The 19826-nt window shown below is 33.2% G+C and overlaps 1 long non-coding RNA gene across 4 annotated transcripts in view; it reads left to right on the top strand.

Annotated features, from left to right (window-relative positions):
- The window catches only part of LOC126772449 (uncharacterized), a 254732-nt gene that overhangs the window by 191644 nt on the left and 43262 nt on the right, over positions 1 to 19826 (top strand). Inside the window, exon 1 of one of the 4 annotated variants that reach the window (XR_007669655.1) lies at positions 17179 to 17218. The exons of the other annotated variants lie outside the window; for them this stretch is intronic. This is a non-coding gene — a long non-coding RNA (uncharacterized LOC126772449). Of the gene's footprint in view, positions 1 to 17178; positions 17219 to 19826 lie in introns of those variants that run through there. 4 annotated transcript variants of the gene reach the window in all.

Genomic DNA, 19826 nt, shown 5'->3' on the forward strand with positions numbered 1-19826 from the left:
ACTCCATCGGATTTTTAAAGTGAGGGGAAAAGGACACACCTATTTTAGTTACTTTCTCCTCAAAAAGGAGTGCAAGCCCAGCAGCGGGAAATATTAACAGGCAACACAAGGTAACTGTGTGCAGTACACAAGAAATTTAATCGAATTTCATATTATACAATACTAGTTTAATAAATTAATATTCATACTTTTTTTCTATATTGCCATATCATTATTTTCGGTGACTATAGAAAAGTTAAAACAAAAATTAAAGAAACATGAGTCGATTTCCTAACATTAATTTTAAATCACTCGTATAAAGTAAAACTAATCTTAATACCAGCCCTTGAATGTTTCAGAATTTTAATCAAATAAAACTTTAATTAAGTTAGTATACAACCTTCTGAAATTATGTGTTTATAATAGTTTATTGAAAAGCACTAATGAATTATGAATCATAAGACAGAATTGCGTACATTTTACAACTAAAATTGTCATTAATTTGTATCTCCAAGTTTTCATTCTAGCGCTGTAATTTAAATATTGTCGATCAAAAATAATTGGATGAACACTTCTTTCTAAAGTACTACTATTACATTTTTTTCCAACACTCTTAACTTAAGAGTTAACTTAAGTATTGATGTTTTAAATTACAACAGTATTGAATTGTTTACAAGACTATCTGTTTTTCGAAAAACAAGATATAAAAGTTACTTTAATTTTAATTATGATATTCTTGCTTTAACATTTTAATATTTTGTCTTACACAATAATATCTTAAAACGAATATTGTTAATATATGTAAACTTGAATGTTCATCAAAATATTGATATGGAATATCGTCAACTTTCCTGCCCTTTTATGGAGTTAAAGTCGTAAAAACAATGTTATTGTTATTTTACTGGAGGTTATTATTGCATATATTATGTATAATATAGTAGCATTTGTCATTAAAGCGAAATTCTGACACACGTACATTCTCTTGCGGAACATTCACTGGTTGCTACTTCGATCTTTTACGAATGAAATATATCCAAGGATTATTATTTACATTAGGAAGTTATATTGTTTGACAACTAAAAGTCTAAATAGATACTGTACAAATGACCACGTGGAATGGTGACAAGAAGGTTAGCCGCATTTTCCTGTTGAATATAAATTCCTATTATCTGGATAAAGAATGAATCAGCCCTCTTGTCACAAGTAGAGACAATAGGACGGGGTGTAATTGTTTAATGTGTCATGTATTTAATAAATTAGTAATATATCATAAATGGACCCAATGAGTTAAAATTAGGTGAAACGTGCAAATGTTTTATACATTTCAATCTAAATTTAAATTAGCTATATCACTTAGACTAAAATTGTAAACTTCTACTAATTGTCGGCTCCTAATTAGTAGAAGTTTCGTAGTACAACTCGCAAACAAGACTAATTAGTAAATCAAATCGTGGAACGGCAGAATCTCACTCGATAAAAACCTAACGTTAACATATACCATGACCAATTATATTATTAATATATTATGTAAATTTTATATTTATGTATCTTATAAAATATTCTACTTATCATAGTATTATTATATATAAAAACATTTTAATTTTTATATTTGGTTTGGTAATTTCAATGCAATTACAATGGACAGAAAACTTTTTATTTATGAGTTTATATACCATCTTTCCCATTATACTTAAAATATTATATTTAAGTTAATTTGATAATGCGCAGTAAAAAATTTATACAATCATGATTCAGGTGGTATTGTCATTTATTTGGAATTAGCGAAGTGTGTGTATCCTGCATGAATAAAAGATTTGCCAGACTTTTACGACCGGCCGTCTGCCTGCCGCCGACCCTCCTTGGGAATTATTTTGCTGGTATTTTAGTTCCTAGTTGACTGCTTTTTTGTTCTAGTGGCTAAATATAGGGTTGCAGATCCCAAGATCCTGGTTTAACGCGTCAACTTGGGCCATTAAAAATATTGGTAGCCATAGCAAATAGTGAAATCGCTTAAGGGGACATCATCATCATCAGTTCCTCGTCACCAAACGAGTGGACAAAACGGCTAACGAAAAAATTTTTAGTCGACTCATAAACACCGACCATTTGAGGCGAAGTTCTCAACTTGGTCTAATCACAAAAACATTAAACTTTAAAGATGAAAAAGTGTGGAGTTAGTATTCGTAGCTTTCATACAGAATAATGAATAACAATTAATTGTATTTATTTAAAACACCTATGTTGAGTTTCTCGCTGGGTCTTCTCGGTAGAATCTTCATTCCTAACGGGTAATAGCTGTATATTTAACTCTGTACGAGTAACACGACGATTCCAACGTGCTTATAATATTATGATTTTGATTTGTTATCTAATTTGCCGGAATCACAGAGCAACTATGTCCAATCTATGTAGTTTAATAAATTTCATAAAATACTTTTGATTTATTATGTTTCAAATTATTTAATCATTTCTTGATTACAAAAGAAACCTTATCTTTTGTCTCATTTTCATTGAACATAGCTGAGCTGTTTAAATTACTTAATCATTCTGCCCAAGTCATTGTTTAATTATAAGCCCCAAGGACAGAAGAAATGTTTAAGATCAAAGGTATCAAATAAAAGGTATTTAAATTGAATTTAAGTATATGATCTGAAATAATATACTAAGTGATTTGAATAACATATTTAATTAAAAATACATTGAAAGGAAATTTTGTCTAACAATAATAGTAGTAGTAGTAATTAAAAATTCTGATAATTTAAAAAGTAACAAGATATAAAACATTCCTTTCAATTAAATATGATAGAACCTTAAGGCAAAGTACGTAGTTATTAAGAAACAGATTAGATATATCTCACTTTTAAAAAAATGGTTTTTCCACGCGGTTTCATCCGCGTTAAACTTCACTGTTCCGCCTCCGTGAGCGGTAGCGTGGCTTTATGAATATCTACACTAATATTTTAAATGTGGTCGTAACTAAGTTACTCTGTTTCTCTGTTACACTTTCACGGTTGTACTACTGAATTAATTTTGAGGAAATTTGGTATGAAGCAAGTAAACCGCCAAGCAAGAACATAGGCTTTTTGTATCTAATACCTGCCTCACTTACTCTAGCACGCGAGCGAAGTTACGGTAAAAACCACGGGCGAAAACTAGTAGTATATAAATTAATCATAATAAATAGTCTAATCGTATATTATAAAGGTAGACAGACGGATAAACAGACCACCTAATAGTAACCACCACTCACCACTCTTGGACTTGGTCACCACTGCATATAAAAATTTTCACAATAAGAAATATTACATATTTATTACATTAACCTGTAACTGAAACGTTATATCCTTTGTATCTGCAGTTACACTGGATCACTCACTCTACAATCCGGAACATAACAATTCTAAGAATTGCCGTTTGGTTACTATATGGGCTGTATTGTCCTGCACGTCACTCTCCCTGAAGGTGTCAGCATCGTTTGCTATGCAGACGACACGTTAGTGCTGGCAATGGGGGAGGATTTTGAAAAAACCAAAGAGCTCGCCGAGCTCGGGGTGAACATTGTCGTTGAAAAGATCTGCGAGTTGGGCCTTCGGATCACGTTCCATAAGACGGAGGCGCTATGGTTCCATAAACTGCCGAGAAGCAGGGAACAGCCTGACTCGCACGTCCGCGTTGGTGACTCATACGTCCAGGTGGCCAGGTACATGAAATACCTGGGCCTCACCCTGGATGGTCGCTAGGGCTTCGAGGAGTATTTCGAGCGCCTAGCCCCCCGGATCGAAAAGGTAGCGGGTGGCACGCACAGACTGCTGCCTAATCTCGGGGGACCGAGGGAGGAAGCTCACCGCCTCTATGCCGGTATCGTGCGATCGATGGCCCTCCACGGGGCACCCGTTTGGTATCACAGGCTAACGGGCATCCGCCACTGCAGGACTAAGATCCAAAGTTCGCAGCGGAGAGTGGCCATCCGCATAGTGCAGGGATATCGCACGATATCCTACGAGGCGGCAACCGTCCTAGCTCACTTGGATATTCTGGTGGATATGGACGCGAGTGTCATACAGACCCGCATCCACCGCAAGAACAGTGAAATCGCGCCCTCTTCGAGTGCGCTCGTGGTGTTGAAGCGGCAGGAACACCGGAGGGCTCTTGCGACTGTGCGCAACCGTCTCTGTGAAGAACGGTACGCACGCAAACGAGTCTTTGGAAATATTCTGCCAGCCTTCGAAGCCTGTATGAGACGAAAGCGACGAGTCATCTTCCAACTTACGCAACTTACGGATACGGTTGTTTTGGAGGATACCTGTGTAAGATCAGACGAATCTACGGCAATGTGTCACCACTGTGGCGCGGCCGTGGCAAGGCCGTAACCTCCTTCTGTGAGACCGTCATGGTCCAGAAAGAGAGGGCGGGGTGGGAACGGGAAAGGGCCGATCCTGCTCGGCGGAGACGACGACGGCGTCGTCTCGGCCCTCTCATAGCCCAGACGCCCGGGGTTTAAAAGATAGAGCGTAGCCCTGGGGCCGTGGATGCGTAAGGTGAGGGCCTCGCGTGTCTTATTTCAGACGGCCCTAAAAAGGACGGCAGCCGGGATGGCCTCCGCGCTGCTGAGAGGCCGCGGATGTGTTATATCAACACGATCTCGCAGCCTCTCCGATCCGTGTTGAGGACGGCCATCGCAGTGGTTTTAGTGGGTGAGAATCCCACATTACCTTGTTCCACCCATGGGACCCGGGTACCTTACTGAAGGTTTCCACTGCGAGAAAATTAATTAAAAAAATGGGCTGTATTGTATGCGATGAGTTGATGGTAACTAGGCAGACAGGCTTTACAAAACCCGACCGCTAGTAATTCGTATTACATTTAAATTAGTATTTAAGACAACTTGTCAATTTTATAACTTTGTATCGTTAAGAAAATTACATATTGAAATCTTATAAATAGGCATATACATCAATCAACAGCCAATTGTTGTCCACTGCTGAACATAGGCCTCTCCCAAGGTGCGTCAAAGCTCCCTGTCCTACGCCTTCCGCATCCAGTTGGTGCCCGCCACCTTCTTAAGGTCGTCGGTCCACCTGGGTGGCAGGCGCCCTACGCTGCTCTTGCCGATTCGCGGTCTCCACTCTAGGACTCGTCTGCTCCAACGGCCATCGGTTCTACGACATACGTGACCAGCCCACTGCCACTTCAGCCTGCTAATTTTGCAAGCTATGTCGGTGACTCCGGTTCTTTTCCGGATAATCTCATTTCTGATCTTATCCTTCAAAGATACTCCGAGCATAGCTCGCTCCATAGCACGCTGAGCGACTTTGAATTTGTGGACTAGTCCCGCAGTTAGTGTCCACGTTTCGGCACCGTATGTCATGGCAGGTAAGACGCATTGGTTGAAGACTTTCGTCTTATACATACTGACACATTATAATTATGAACTAATCTGGTTAGTACTTATTTATACATGATGACATCTTCTTGAAACATGTCGAGAGCTCACCGATCAATAAATGAAGTAAATATGAATTGGTAAATAAAAATAATACAAAAAACACTTACTGTTACTAGAATACAAAAATATATACAATTAGTATTTTTTAAACATCCATATGTTATCATTTATTTCATTGTGGAGACCATAGCTAACGGTCTCCAATCCATAGCAATCACTATAAGTTGTCGATCCTAGTAATATTAATTAATCAAGTAAAATACCAGTAACTGTTCCTATATTTAATTCAATAATTACCTAGTTCGCTTATGATTCAGCAGTTGTGTTATTTTGACGTACTTTAATTACCATTATCAAATATTCCCAAATGAATACATAAGAGAATTAAATAATACATTTATCACATTATCCTTTATTATATAAAATAGTAATAAGAATGAAACAGCTGAAGGAAGCCGTGCGTCAATATTTTCTTCGTAATTAATTAAATCAACGCTGTATTTATTTATGTTGGCGTCGCATTTTATTGAGAAAACAAGATATTTATTTGATTATACACACAAAGGAAGCGATAAGATCTTTGCGGTATAACGGAATTAATGAAATCCACAATATAAATAAATAGCTCAGTTTTCGGTGAACTAGCAAATTACTGTGACATGTATGCTTTTTTATATTTTATTTCTTAGACAACGAAAACCTTCATTTGATAAGGGCCGATAGGATAAAAACAAAATAATATATTTCAAAGACTTTGGGCTTCATATACATTCTATATGTTTAATTTATACGTTTGGGAGATTTTCGCAGAAATCTATTAGTTTGAAAGATATATGAAGTGTTTATTTTATGATTAACATACGAAAACTAGTTATTATCTGCCCGCTTCACTGAGTGTGTGATAATATCATAATAATAAATAATGTTTCAAAATAATCTCTTTTAATATTATTATAGAAATAAGAATAGGCATTTTGTATAGCTCTAAAAATTCGTTGACTTAAATTATACCTATTCTTTGTAATAATAATAATAATGTCCTCCAGACCGATTTCGGCCACGGCGGCCAATCTCAAGAGAGATTAGCCAACTACCCAGGAGATATTATAGTGCACAAGTGTGTGTGCAAACATAGGTGCACTCTCTATTTCCTAACTCTTATAATCCGATGGGATGGCAATCCAACTCGATCGGAAAGAATTCAGGCGCAGGTCCAGCGGCTTTACGCGCTTTCCGAGGCACGGGAGTGTACACACTTCCACTTCCAGACTCCGGGCTGCTACTGAGAATTTTCTGACAGAAAAACTCAATAACTTTTTTATTGGCCCGACCTGGGAATTGAACTCAAGAGGGAAACCCGGAGGGGGTTTGCAGTCTTACATTAAGCCACTAGACCAAAGAGCAGTCTTTGTAACTACTCAACAAAAGAAGCACGTGTTTGTAGTAAGTCTGTCGATTTTATAGTGCATAGAAATATAAATACATTTAATTTCTTTATTATTGAAAGAAAAAAAAAAGAAACTATGTGATTATGTATTTGACCGCTAAGTACCAATGGTGTTATTAAAAACAAACGAATTTTATAGCATTACATAGAAATTAGCAAGTGTAATTAATAAAACATTTATCAAAGCACCAACGCAGTGTTCGTCTAAAACCTCTTACAAAGACCTAGGAACTAGTTGACTACTAACGATCAGGTAATTAATTTACTCTCGTCTTCCTTCATGAATAAAAGTTTTCGTAAAGATTTCTCTGATACGAGAACACGAATCATCGAATCAAGAAACCAATTTATAGTGAGAAAAGTGACATCGAGAGATGACTTGCAAACATAATTGTTTCAAATAAATATTTTGTTCGTTTTCATATACAATTTTCTTTAAAAAAAACCTATTTATTATTACGATTTGATTACCCTTATAGGAGATTAAGCATGAGAATATGTTTTAGATCATCTTGTTTTCCAAATTATTTAAGTAGTCCTTAATTAAACAGTACAGCACTTTATAGCACAAATATTATGTTGGTGTATGAAGTGTGTGATCTTGCATATAAATGAAATTGAAACTTAAGCCTAAAGCTCTTAATGGATTCTACTCGTCCACTTAAAACGGGTTTTCAATTCGTGAAATTTTTATAAATTAATACGATCATTTTGAGTGTAGGCTTAGATTTTTAGTGTGGTCGAAACATTTTTTTTAATTTATGGCAACTTTTTTTTTTTTATAGAATAGGAAGGCGGACGAGCATATGGGCCACCTGATGGTAAGTGGTCACCAAACGCCCTTAGACATTGGCATTGTAAGAAATGTCAACCATTGCTTACATAGCCAATGCGCCACCAACCTTGGGAACTAAGATTTTGTGTCCCTTGTGCCTGTAATTACACTGGCTCACTCATCCTTCAAACCCGAACACAACAATAACAAGTGCTGCTGTTTTGCGGTAGAATATCTGATAAGTGGGTGGTACCTACCCAGACGAGCTTGCACAAAGCTCTACCACCAGTAAAAACATTATCATTACCTATTCAACTGCAATATACAGCATTAAAACATTGCTCCATTGTGCTTAAGTGATATGGAAGATGAACGTATACGTACAAAAATATTATTCCTTAAAAATTTATTTAAGAAACTTGCCGTAAAACAGATGCTCTAGTTATACTATCTGATAAAAAAGGTTTTCCTAAACTACGTAAATACTTAAAAAAAAAATTAAACATGAAGATATCCTTGATGTCATGATACAGGAGCGTTAATATTGAAATTCAATTAATGTTAATTACTAGTTATATATTATATGGAACAAATTTTTTTTTGTTATGGAAATTATGTAATGAATTCTGAAAAACTAATTTATCGTTATTAATAGACCTTATGATGAAACTGTTGTTAAATTACTTATTTCATTTAAAATTTGTTAAATATGCTAACAGTTAATAAAGGACCAAATGTTCAAGCTGCTTCCGATAACCGAGTGTGCACAGACTTGATAATGGGCTATTTAATGTGAAACTCATTGTTGCCGTTCGTTAGACCTTGCAATATTGTAATAGTTTTTGTTTAATGTTTATATTTAAAATTATAATGTTCTGTACATATTTTTTTTTAAAAAATACGTCATTTTGTAAATTTGATGGTAATTATTGTTTTCATACTATTACTAGCTGTTGCCCGTGGCTTCGCTCGCGCGTAATAATATATATATATATATATATATATATATATATACTGATATTATAAAGAGTCAAATTTGAGTTTTTCTAATGAACAAACTCAAAAAATGCTGTACTGATTTAAAATTTTTTTTCGATGAGCGTGAACATATAGATAGAACCGAAGACCGTTATAAAAAATGTGAGGTCGGGGGAACCCCCGTCAGGAACGAACTTCCTTGCGATTTTTTTAACTCAAAACGTGTTTTAATAATGTATATTTTTATTGGTTACATTTCTGTATATTTTTCACTTGACTTCCGTGACTAGAATAGTAGTAGTAGTAAAAAGTATTCGTGAAAAAATCTGTTGGTGTCAGATCTACGATATGAGTAGATTGGTGGACACCAAATGGCATTGTAATTTGCTGCTCCAAGCTCCAAGTCTAAAGTTATCTAATATATAAAAATCTCCCGTCACGGAATTTGTGGTCGCACACCTCCGATACATTTTTCTGACGCTGTAGTAAAATTATTACAACACCAACATCTATTTAAAATATCAAAGCTTAACATATTTCAATTTCAAATTCATTTATATATCAAAATATTTTATTCATTTATATATCAAAATATAATAATACCTCATATAAATACAATACTTTTCATTTTCTTAGAAACAACTTTTGATTTATATCCTGAGTTTTGGTACAAGGAACGTAGTCATGGAGATGAACACTTAGGTAACATCAGTGTGTTATCGCGTAGGAGTCTAACATTTGACAATCAAAATGGAAGTTATTATTTGATAAAAAAGAATTACCTATACATTTTTATATATCTCGGAAGCATATATATAGCTTTTTTAGTAAATATGTCAATTTAACTTGTTAGTATTGAGGTAAATAACAAAAAAGGACCTTAAAATATTATAGTACAACAAACCACTCTTGATAAAATATTTGAATCTTTTGTATCGTAAATAAACTTGCAAATATTTGTATATACACCTTATACACATAAGCTAAGATAGTCCAGTGGTAAACTAAGAACGCGTGAATCTTAACCGATGATCGCGGGTTCAAACCCGGGCAAGCACCACTGAATTTTCATGTGCTTCATTTGTGTTCATAATTCATCTCATGCTTGACGGTGAAGGCAAAACATCTTGTGGAAACCTGCATGTGGCTAATTTCACTGAAGTTCTACCACATGTGTATTCCACCAACTCACTGCGTGGTGGGTTACGTTTCAAACCTTCTCCTCAAAAAAGGAGAGGATGCCTTAGCAGTAGAACATTCACTGACTGTTACTACTACATAAATAAACTTGTCACATATACAAATTAAGTATTTCATCACGTGTATTAATTGAGAGTATATTTTATGCCATTTAATTCTTGAAAGAAGTGATTACCAACGCCCATGGATATTGGCATTGCAAGAAATGTTAACCACCGCCACCAACCTTGGGAACTAAGATGCTATGTTCTTTGTGCCTGTAATTACACTGGCTCACTCACTCACTCACTCACTTCAAACCGGAACACAACAATACTTGGCACTGCTGTGTTGCGGTAGAATATCTAATGAATGGCTGGTACCTACCCAGACGAGCTTGCACAAAGCCCTACCACCAGTTATACTCTTACCTACTCTTGGCATACCTAGAAACCAATCTTCTGTTAATGTCAATCCCTTGGCTCGCTTGTTTTATGTGGATTACCGTCGGATTTTTATCACTGGAGATCGGATCTGTTCTCAACGCTGCATTCTTGTTAATTTATAATGCCAATTGCTAATCTTGGATATGCAAAAAACAGTAGCTTTGATCTTTTGAGTAAAAAGGTACGTTGGTCAATAGGAATTGCTTTAAATGGAAGAATTTATTACCGCCAAACGAAGTCTTTTCATAATGACTCCTATTTTCCAAGGTCTATCTGTAACATTCGTTGATAATATTAATCTCCTATGATTATTGTTTTAAAATTAGTAGGAATGCAACTGTAGTTTTATATTTAATTTTATAATGAAAATTCGGTTTTAATTTAATGTTTTATATTACAAAAGTTATTACCCTTGATTCATGGCTGTGTAATAATAAATCTTTGCTTCTTTTCGGCGAACTCAGTCCTCATTATTTCAGTACATCACTCCCCAATTCCTCTTAATTGGAAACAACTTTTTCAAAGTCTTAAAACCTTTGTACCTTTCTTAAAAGAATTTCGGTGTAAAATCACGCTTCGCGACGACATTCTTTCAAGAGTTTGTGAAGCGAATTAAAAATTATAATGAAATTATTAAATCTTTTAGACTGCATGTCTTTAATTTGTCTACTTAAAATTTTATGAGTATTAATCATTACTTATCTATTAAAAGTATTAAACCTGGATATTATTTATAAAAATCGTACCGCCCTTTCGTAATACTTTCCTTAAATATTATTTCGTATTTCTCCCAATATTTTATCGGTATTCGGCAATACCGCAAACGCTGGTTCCCTCCAAACCACACTTGTGGCAGTGTGCGGCGTCAGCTGTTATTCTCATTATTGCAAGATTCATAAGACAGTATTCCGCAATTACGACTATACTGATGCGTTTGTCGTAGATATTTTCTATGTAATAATGTATATATAATAATATTGTGACATATGAAAGGTTAAATCAATACTTAACTGTTATAATCACACTATAGTAAGACAATAATATTATACAAGAAAACAATTATCGTACCTTAGTAATACACGCCGCTTGCCAGGGCACATCTGAGCTTCTACACTTGTTCCCAGTATTTTATATTGAATGACGGATGATTCAAATTAGTGTTTTATTAATATTATCCAATATACTTATATATTTACTGGTGGTAGAGCTTGTGCAAGCTCGTCTGGGTAGGTACCACCCACTCATCAGATATTCTGCCGTAAATCAGCAGTACTTTGTATTGTTGTATTCTGGTTTAAAGGATGAGTGAGCCAGTGTAATTACAGGCACAAGGGACATAACATCTTAGTTCCCAAGGTTGGTGGCGCATTGGTGATGTAAGCGATGGTTAACCTTCAGGTGGCCCATATACTCGTCCGCCTTCCTATTCTATAAATATATATATACATAGCTTATATATATTTAACATTATAATGTTATTTACCTATTTATTAAGTTAACTAAATTAATACATTTATTGTTATATTTATCTATCTATCACGTTCAACCATCAATCTACAAGGCGAATCTGTTTGTTTTTTTTTCACATAAATGTACCAGTTTTGGAGTCAATAATATTTTTAAGGAGAAAACATGTTCAATACTACATAGGCTTTTGTTTGTTTATACATAATATTAGGTTATATAATACTTAAGTATACGATCATAAACAAAATGTTTTAAGATATTCTGAACATAGCTTCCTTAAGGTTAACAGTGACAAAACATAAAGTAAAGAGAACTCAATTTACAAGTTATTTTCATCGGACTTAAAATAACAAAATAGAGTACAATATTTTGGATTTTTTTTAATTATTTAAAATTTGTTGTATATCTTAATATGAAATTTATTATAAAGTAAGCGAATGAACAAATCAATTTCAATTAATTAATTTCCGGAAAGGCGAAACTCTTCCTGTTTTTAAATTTATAACAACTATAAATAAGAAAGTTTTAGTTTTTATACATCATACAGCTATAATCATTGTTAGTAATCTCTTATAACCATTGACTTAATATATGTAATAAATGGAAACATTCCCTTCGATTTTAGAAATGTCATCTCTGACATTAGGCATAAATTATAGATCTGCAGCATCAGCGTAATGACTACATCCATTGTGTCGACAATTGCATTGGCTTAACGCTTACACACACATCGAAATATAACGCATCGTTCCTCGGTACCTACGAACATTATGAGTTGATGAGATGGAAACTCAATGAAATGCTGTGAAACATATATATTGTAGATCTCAACATGTATTGTAGAGTATAATTTTAGGACTTACTAATAAGACACGTATGTATACGATTATTTTAAAACAATATTTTATAAAAACAATAATTTATAAGAGTTTCTGTACAATGTGGAAGCCTTCTCACTTATTACTTATTGATTTAAAAAAATCCGTAAATTGATTGTAATGTACTGCGTATTCTTAATAAATACACTAAACATGCCCATAGTAAATGCATTTCGTTAGTAAATACCTTTAAAATTATTAACGATGCGTCTTCACTGAGAGTCTTAAATATTACATTAGAATATTTAAAATGAAATTTAAATAATAATTTAAAATGAAATTTAAAGAATATTTAAAATGGAATTTATTTAAATTGAATTTAAAGAACAACAAAAAAATGTAATCATAAATAATTTACTTCGTAAAGAACATGAGTTATGTTTATATATATATATATCACTCATAATCCTAATTTGTTCCCCCTAGGAGAGGGGAATATATAAGTCTGCTTAACGTTTCAAACTAAAATCCACTTAGCACTATCAAATTTTCCAGTAATTATATGATAAGCACACTTTTTGCACAACATTACAGTTGTTGTAATCTTGACAAATTACAAATTAAAATTTCTTTAACGTAAATAGCCGAACAAGCGATGTTCATAGGGCAACGTCATGTAACATTAAAGCTTTGACTGTGTTTTGTTTTGGAATGAACTTATTTCGACGTTGTCTGCTAAAGTACCTGTTTATATGCGAAACGAACTTTACGTTGTCTGTTCAAAGCAAGCGAGTTTACTAATAACGACGTTTTAAGTGTTGTTGTGTTGTTGAAAACGGAATGTACATACTGCTGTATAACGTGTGCTTTAAACAAATATGTGAAGCATTTTCAAGCAATAATAGATATAAACGCTATTATTTTATTAATAATAAATTACTATTTATACATATTAAATAATACACTTTTGAAAAAAAATATCTGTGAAATATGAAAAATATGCAATTGCATTGGTTTGATTTCTAACCAAACTCTTAATCCATTGTTTTCGACCAAAACTGATAAAATGAATCAAATAAAAGGCTGCAGTAAGAATTGATAAAATGTATTTATCGAAGCGAATTACGTTTTCCATATAAAACAGTTCGTTCAAAAGTAATGTTTCTGAAATATAAAAAATTTGGTTTTTTTTTTATAAAGATTTGCCGTTTGCTATCGCTATAAGGTTCAAATATCTGGATTTATAGTAAAAAATATTTAGGTAATTTATTCTTGTTATCTACAATCGTTCCGTGCAACGCCATTTTGGTGTATTACCTATATTATCCCTGAGAAAAATGGCAGCCGAGATGGCCTCATGCTGCCGTACGCACTAGCGAGAAGTATGAAGAGGGCGAGATCACGTTCGCCCTCCGAGGAGAGCCCGAGCCAAGGGAGGGGGATGCGTTATATTGACACGATCCCGCAACACATTTGACCCATGTTGAAGACGGCCATCGCGGTGGTTTTAGTGGGTAAGAACCCCTCATAACCCGGGTTTCCACCTCACCAAGTACCTTTCCGAAAGTTTCTACTACGTAGTGAAAAATAGGTATATTATACCGCTGCAAATCATAGAGCATGGAGATCGAAACCGAATCTCAAATTGGATTAGAACTGAAAATCGAATGTATATAATATACATTTTAAAAACAAATTAAGCACATACAAAAATATTATGTGATTACAGTATTTGAACCCGCGATCTTTAATTAATATCCACTTGTCCACTGGAATATATCGATTTGACAAAGGTATATACCTACATGTAGTACAAGAATTTAAGTGGGATTTGAACACATTATAGGTGATAAAATTTGATATTCAATAAACAATGGTTCAATACACATAATTCCAGAACGTTCCACGCGCACACTGAATGAGAGTTTAATTTCGATTTAAATTCTTACAGTTATTAAAGCCAGGTGTCGCTGTTAAAATTCATTTCACTCTAGCTAAGAGACCAACTTAAAATATTTGACATCGAGTATTTTGAACACAACAATACTGTATCAAATTCAAGGACTTTTACAATATACATACAATTAAAAAACATTTACAGATTTTATAAAATCATATAAAAATAAACACTACATGCTTATTAAAACACAATTACTCTTATTTGCTATAAAAATAAAAGCTTAAAAATAACAACAAAGCAAGAGTAAAACGGAAAATTAAAGCATGTAACACATATTTCCAATATAAATATGGAGCAGATATACAAACCTATATTTAAGTATTTTCTTTTAATTAATAAGTACTTAAAAATGATAAAATTTGGTATAACAATTCGAAACATTTAAATAAAATCCCTGAAAGACTTAAGGTTTTTAAATAAAAGGCGATACAAAAATATTTTTAATCATCTGGATAAGTTAAAAAATATGCTTTAAACAGAGAAACTTCTTAATGAAACTGTCTTAGAATCATTAAAGATTTTCAATATAGTGCCTACGATTCGCTATATAACATTAACTATATATATATATATATATATATATATATATATATCGTAATCGTATATATACCAGCATTCACAAATCAAACAAAACTACATCTGTAATACATAGATATAAACAAATAAGATTAAATATGCAACCCTTCTTGGCTATAGTAAGTTAAAAAGCTATGTTATCTCGTCCGTCAGTCAGACTTGATATATTAAAGGTCGTTTTAGTCTAGCTCGTCCGACGCTGTAATCCACGGAACACAGACGAAAGAAATGTGTATTTCAAATGTAACATTTTCATTCGCTTATAAAGAGAATGTATAAAATAAGGTACAATTTTGTTTTAATAAATCATATTTTTCGTACAATCATTCTTCATACTAATATGATAATTGAAATTTTTTGGTTCCGGGCTTTATTGTATTAACAAAACTATCTGTAAAAATATTGGGAAGATGAAAGTTTGAAGAAAATATTAGTCTTTTTCTAAAAAATACTAAAGGACTAAATATTTAAAAAAATACATTTGTTTTAACACGGTACTGATTTCTGTTAATAAAAGAACTTTATTCGAATATAGTTAAAATTTAATAGAAGAAATTTGATCAGCAAAACCCGAACACGTAGAAAACGTTATTATATATACATTAGCTAAGCGCCTTATTTCTTTATATAATTATAATATATAAACGTATGTTTTGTACTCATAACTGAATTTGTTTAATGTTTATATTAAATTTTTGTACTGCAAATGGTTCAAATTACATACTAAATTTTATGCAAAGCGATTGCTTCTGACCAACGCCTTTAGGGCAAAGTATTAAGATTAGCATAATCTTCCTGGCTTGAAGCTCAAAAGTTTTCGTTGATAAGGTCGAGACGTTTTAATCCATGGTAATTAATGGTCTGCCGCACCCGAGATTTGGCACAATTAAAATACGATGAAACAATTTTCGACGTAAATATATTTCGACGGAGGCACGTTTCATCGTAAGTAAAATTCGACGTAATGACGCTTCGACATAAAGACGTTTTGATGTAATACGGTTTGAATTAATGCCATTTCCTAGTTGATACATTCAATGTAGCAATGTAAGGATTGCAGATTTAACCGTGACCCGTAACCGTTGAATTGTTCTCTTCGTCTCCCCTTTACCTAAAGTAGAGATGAAAACAGGATTGCTAGTAATTCTTTAATAAATTATTTACTCTAACTCTCTTTTAATAAGAATAAATAATGATCAAGAATTGTTTAAAAGCTAGTAATGAAAAAAAAAAAAAATTTCAGTCTAGAAATAAAAACCCTTGTTTTCATCGACTTAAAAATACCTTTGCCCAGTATTTTTTTTAAATATATTATTCTTTATTAATAAAGCTAGTATAAGCTTCAACTAATTTTAAGTAGCTAGTTTAAAATTGAATTTCTTCTTATTAGCTTGTAAATATACCACTACACACTAGGGAAATAAACGTGAGCTCGCGAAATAATGTTCAAGGAAACACTATCGATAATGCCCATTGATTTATTCAAGCTTGCCGTCATACTTTTGCGCTTGAAGACCAGTCAAAAAAAAAATTTAAAAAAAATCCGATTTCAAAGCTAAGGCCCAAGAGTTCATATTTCTCTTCACCAACTACTCGTTTAGATTAGAAAATATATATTAATATATACCCGTTATTTTATAATATTTATACTAGTGAAAACATAAACACTTTTTCTATTAGATGAAAATTAAACTACTTTCGAAGTAACAGTTATCCAAAATTAAAATTACATTACACATCACAAAAGAAGATTTTAAAATGAACCATCTGGGTTAATGTTCAACCTGTCCTGAATAAAATAAAGTAAACATCGTTGCCGTCTCTTAATTTAATCATTATTATTAGTACAACTATGTACAGCGAATTATATTTTAATAAAGATATGTATATAAAGATATTACAATTAAACTAATTATATATTAATAGAATATATTCATTACACTAAGTTATTTTAGCGGCGTTTGTTTTAAACATATTTAGTTTTTTTATTTTATTTTTTTTATTCGCCGGGAGGGCAAATGACTCTACTCCACCTGATGGTAAGCGGTAGTAGAGTCCAAATGCGACGACGGCCAGTACAGACGGGAAAAACGTTCTGCACTAGCTGCCTTCGCCTTGCCGGCCCGCAAGATGCCTCTTCACGCCTCGTTTGAAGGAACCCGGGTTGTAAGAGGAGGGGAACACGTGAGCTGGGAAGGAGTTCCATTTTTTGGAAGTGCGACAAACAAAGGAGTTGCCAAATTTCTTTGTTCGCGATGGAATTGATGTCACAGTTAGGCGGTGACATCGAGAACCAGCTCACGTGGACTTAAGAAGGAAGGGGCAAGCAGGAATTAGAGAGAATAATTCCTCAGAGCACTCGCCGTGATACAGTCGGTAGAAAGCGCTCAGTGCTGCTATCTCACGACGCAATTGTAAAGGTTCAAGGGTGTTTGTGACCTTTACGTCGCCAATAATGCGTACGGCACGTCGCTGCAACCGGTCCAAGGCCTCAAGTAGGTACTTAGCGGAGCCATCCCAAAAGTGCGAGCAATATTCCACGCAAGACCGTACCTGTGTTTTGTACAGCAGGCATAGTTGTTGTGGCGTGAAAAAACGCCGCACCTTGTTCAGAACTCCGAGATTAGTTTGTAATTTGATGAATATTTTAATTGTATTTGTTCAAGTATTTGACTAAACTTTACAAAACTAAACTTTAAGTTGGCAGATGTTTGTAACCAAGTAAATTATACCATCACCAAACGGTAGTAGCGAATTATAAGAAGCTAATTTTTTAAGCAAATACTTACATAAATATTTACATTAGCTAGTACATTATACATTATGTTTTTTACTTGTTAATAAATGCTTTTTACAAAAATCATAACGAGTTTAATATAGATAATATTTTTTGAATATAATCAATGTCTAAAAATATAACACATATTAATCAGCCTTAAATATGAAAGTGACTGTTTTTGATTTTTTATAATTTTAATGATAGTAAGTCAGATATACGAGTAGCTAGAAGTCTATAATAATAGTTTTGTAGTTTACGAACAAAAATTAAGAATTCAAGAAAGCTTTAGTGACACGAATTGAATTGAAAACGTGACTTCCTGGCTATAACTCTGAAAATCTTATGCTCGGAACAAAAACATCAAAAGCTTTTCAATAGTAAGTTATAATCTTCGACTTCTATATAAGCTTTTTTGTTGCCATACATTCATTTAGAGCAGAGAATGAAACATTCTATTTGCAGCTTTTTGGCAAAACTTTCTGATCTTACCTATTGTTATGAGTTTAAATGAAACGATTTTACTAATTTGGTTTTTTTTTATCATACACTGGCGATGCTAATCTCTTTGTAATTAGCCCTTTTTTCATGTATTTTTTATAAAAAAAAGAGCTATTCTAATACCTACATTACACATACATACATAAATACATACGTACATAATAATTAATATTAGACAAATACAAGTTCATAATTATACAAAATATAGTAAATTATATATTATATTTCTAGTAAAATATTATATGTTCTAGTAAAATAAAACATTAAATAAATTAGTATATAACATTTCGGACAATTTTTTATTTGCTATACTTGTCATCGTTGCTTTAAAAGCTTTCGGTGCCAGAAAAGTTGAACAATTAAATAAATAAATAAAAAACAAAAGATATATCCATTGGTGCGTAAAATTAAATCGATGGATTATACATGTCGCAACCGAGTCCGCTCGACAAATTAAGTCTTTCATCCAATTGTGTTTCCACTGAAAGCCATTTTACTGTTTTGTGTAGTATGGATTTACCTAATGAATAACATTTAATGCATTCTATTATTTACAAATATTAATGTACTGTGTAGCTATGATCATTGATTATTGTATACAGATAAATCAGATTTTAGACAGATTTTAGTGTACATGAATAATAATAATAAAAATAATATCTTGAGACATTATTCACACAGCCATCTGATCCCAAAGCAAACAGAGCTTGTACTATTGAAACTAGACAACTGATATACTACATATACTACTTTTCTTTTGTAAATACATAGTTCTATAGATTATTACACCCAGGTTCAGGACAAACAGACAGAAATGTCTGTCCTGGGTGGGAATCGAACCCACAACTGTAGTTGTAAATAATAAAGTGTAGTGTAGTATACTTTCAGAGGCGTCACAATATGTATCCAAACACACATCACAAAAGAAGACTTTAAAATGAACCATCTGGGTTAATGTTCAACCTGTCCTGAATAAAAAAAGTAAACATCGTTGCCGTCTTTTATATATATATATATATTATAGAGTAAGTGGTCACCAACGCCCGTAGACATTGGCATTGTAAGAAATGTTAACCAAGATGTTATGTCCCTTGTGCCTGTAATTACACTGGCTCACTCACCCTTCAAACCGGAACACAACAATATCAAGTCAGTACTTCAGCAGTCTGTTTTGCGGTGGAATATCTGATGAGCGGTTGGTACCTACCCAGAGAAGCTTGCACAAAGCTCTACCACCGGTGTATTTACAATAATGTAGAAACATTGTATAAACTTGAGTACAGTAAACTAACTACACCTAGTTTCAGTTTGCAAAGTCACTAAATCCTTCCAGGGGCATAGTATTCGATTCTTTAATAAGTTTCTACAGCTACCTTTTCTATAAATAAATTTAAATCTCATTTCAAAAAGCTTTGATAAATAATTCGTTTCTATAATAATATTACTTTTTCTATAAATAAATTTAAATCTCACCTTTG

The sequence above is a fragment of the Nymphalis io genome, chromosome 12 (assembly GCF_905147045.1).
Source record: "Nymphalis io chromosome 12, ilAglIoxx1.1, whole genome shotgun sequence".
NCBI lineage: Eukaryota > Metazoa > Arthropoda > Insecta > Lepidoptera > Nymphalidae > Nymphalis > Nymphalis io.